Below are 3,190 nucleotides of genomic sequence, written 5' to 3' on the forward strand. Positions count from 1 at the left end.
ACACACACACACACACACACACACACACACACATATATATATACACGCACACACACGCACACACACACGCACACACACACAACACACATACACACACGCATACATCAACATGGGGATATAAATAAGCAGAGAGATAGCGAGCAAACGAGCGATTGAGAGAGAGACAGAGAGAGAGAGAGAGAGAGAGGGGGGGGGTAAAAATGGTGAAATGGTAGTGGTTTAACGCCCCTATCAACACTCTACGGTTATTTAAGAAGCGAGATCTCCGAGTTTAACGTCCGCCTCCGGGGATAACATCGAAGCCGCGCACTATCGGAGCTGCGCATTTTTGACTATATCGATACTATTAGATTGCCGATTACTAAAACAGTAGGCCTGCCTTCCAACAATTTAAGTACCCTCAGCATTTTACTAGACTTGGGACAACATATCAAGTAGATTTTGCCGTAAAACCTCTGCTAAAAGTAAAAGAAGTGGATTTTTTGTGTGGAATGAAAGCATTTAAGGTATAAAATCATATATCCACAGGACAGGGGCGATCTTTAAAGTGTTGGAACAGCATTTTCTTGCTCATTCATGATAAAAATTGGATGTGAGACTTGTCCGTCTGCGTATATTTGCTTGTAACGCATTCTCCCTTCTTTCTTGCGGAAGTGCCTTTGTGCTCGGTTTGTGTTTTTAATCTCAGCTTAGAAATGGTCTGGAAGTCGCTTAATGTCTTACGAAAGTTGAATAATAATATATTTGGGTGGAGGCTGTACAGAGTAATTTTGTCAAGGGGACTGTAACAACCGTTGGATGGAATCGGCAATCTAATTGTAACGATTTCGTCAAAAAGCGAGCGGCTCTGATAGTGCGCGGCTTTGATAGTTTTTTCTCGAAAGTGCGCGGCTCTGATAGTTTCCCAATCTCCGAAAGGACCGAACCAAAAGAGAAATTCGTGCAAAGTGTCTTTCCCAAGGACACAACTTTGGACCAAGCTCACGCTCGAAACCCCAAACCACCAGGCCACCGACGCCAATTTGAATTTGAGAGAGAGAGAGAGAGAGAGAGGGGGAGAGACAGAGAGACAGAGAGACAGAGAGAGATCCAGACTCTAATTCCCATTTAAAGTATTTGCAACATTGTGAGTGGCGATATCGATGTCAGTAAAAAAGCATCATAAAAAGCTCAAGAGAGCCAGGATCTGAGCTTGTGTTCTTTGTTTTTACTTTTTTTCCCCTCGGAATTGTCGATACAAAAAGAGTACCGGTAAACAGGCTGAGGACACTACAGACCAATACAGTACGATACCTGTATCTGGACACTTGTGTGACATGGGAAGACAGGACGGTGGTGCCAGCCGCCCTAGTTTGAATCTCCAAAGAATCATTCTAGAATCCCAGTGACATTTTGCAGAGATAAAGCGATGTTCAGTATGTGGCCCTTTGCCAGGTTTTTCTAAATGTCAAAGCCGCCAAAAGCCAAACTCAGACAAATGTGATTTTTTGACCATATAATGATGACGTAAAAGTTAATGCCCGTTTCAGATAAACTTGCAACCCCCCCCCCCCCCTTGCACAATTTAAATCATAGAGGGGACGGGCTGTTTCGACTCTACATCATGTCAGGGGCTGAAATGGTGCAGTATGCCATCCTCGTCTTCTTCTTCCTCCTCCTCCTCCTCCTCCTCATCATCATCATCATCTTCATCATCATCATCATCATCATCATCATCATCATCATCATCATCATCATCATCATCATCATCGTCAACGCCTTTCTCATCCCGGATCGGGGTACATGTATAGGCTACGAATTAACACTTTCTTAACTCCTCCCTTTCCCAAACTTATCTCTTGATATTCTTCCATGTCTTCCCATTTTTTGTGGACAACGTTTTCTGTGACTCCTCTCCAGGTGCATTGTCGTCTTCCTCTTGATCTTTTACCCTGAGGATTCCAATCCAACACTTTCTTTGTTCTGCAGCTTCCTGGCTTCTTGAGAGTAATTTCAACACATCACCACCTCCTTCTTTCTACCTGATCTCCAACCTGGATCGGTCTTGTTGTCCTTGACACACTTCCTCCTTGGCGACCCTGTCTATCCATCTGATCCTGTTTAACTTTCTCAGATATACTTGTTCAAGAAAACCTGGATTCTCTTTTTTTGTGGTCATTCTGAGATGGGTTTCATGTCTTATATCCATACAACCACTTTCAACAAGATTGACGTTTCATTCGAATGGAAAATCCTCAGCTTTGTCCGGAATGAGATCCCTGGTCCTCCAAATCCTCCTATTCAAAGATATGAAGGCTGCCTGTGTCTTTCCGACGTTAGACCTAAATTCAGCTCTTGTTCCTACCTCTCTGTTCACAATACTCCCAAGATAGCAGAAGGATTCAACGTCTTTAAGTGCATTTCCTACGATGGTGATCGGCTCCTCTTTTTGATTTTGTGTGTGCGTCTATCCTCAGAACCGGTGACTTTCACTTTCTACTTTCCAGGGGTGGATCCTCAATGAAACACTCAGATAGGACGTTTAATTAAAACGGAAATCTTTGCTTGCATCTGTTAACATACACCACGGAGACCGAAGTACTATATAAAATACATATATAGACTTCCGAAAGCAGAAATCGGACTCACGTTTTTTTATGGGCAACGAGGAAGAGCCCAACCAATACAGTGGGTTTCGATGAAAACTTCATTATATAGTACTAGTACGGTACTGTACCTTTTCTTTTGGAGCAGGAGGTAGCAGGCCGAGATCTACTGTTGTGTTTGTGCTTTGGCTCGAAACGATTATTTTGCCGAATGCCAGTTCTGGCGCTGGGTAACAGCAACATACACGAAACGGGCACCTCGTCCCCCGCTCCCAGGCAGGGGATTACTGGTCGTGCCTGGGCTCTTACTCTATTGGCCTAGTTTCCGTTTGCAATAGCAACAATCTGTAACACTAACAGTAGCAGTTGCGCCAATACTCCCACTCTCTCTGGATTTTCTTTTCTAAGCAGAGAGTAAGTAGTACGTAGTACTAAGCAACGCTTGCAGCGTCGCACAGTGATCAAAATAATAATATGACATGTGAGAGTAAAATAATAGTGGGGGTGGCTGTTCTAGAAAGAAGAGCGCATTCATGAAAATTTCGGGCATTTCATTTTACTTCACACTTTCACTTGACGTTGTGTGAGTGTGCGTGGTGGTGGGG

The 3,190-nt window shown here is 43.7% G+C and overlaps 1 long non-coding RNA gene across 1 annotated transcript in view; it reads right to left on the reverse strand.

The window, feature by feature from the left end:
• Positions 1-2,948, reverse strand: part of LOC118478813 — a 19,078-nt gene extending 16,130 nt beyond the window's left edge. The window contains exon 1 of the long non-coding RNA XR_004859300.1: positions 2,717-2,948. This is a non-coding gene — a long non-coding RNA (uncharacterized LOC118478813). The remainder of the gene's footprint in view (positions 1-2,716) is intronic.
• Positions 2,949-3,190: the final 242 nt, after the last annotated feature.

Source organism: Aplysia californica, unplaced genomic scaffold, assembly GCF_000002075.1.
Source record: "Aplysia californica isolate F4 #8 unplaced genomic scaffold, AplCal3.0 scaffold00993, whole genome shotgun sequence".
Classification (NCBI taxonomy): Eukaryota; Metazoa; Mollusca; class Gastropoda; order Aplysiida; family Aplysiidae; genus Aplysia; species Aplysia californica.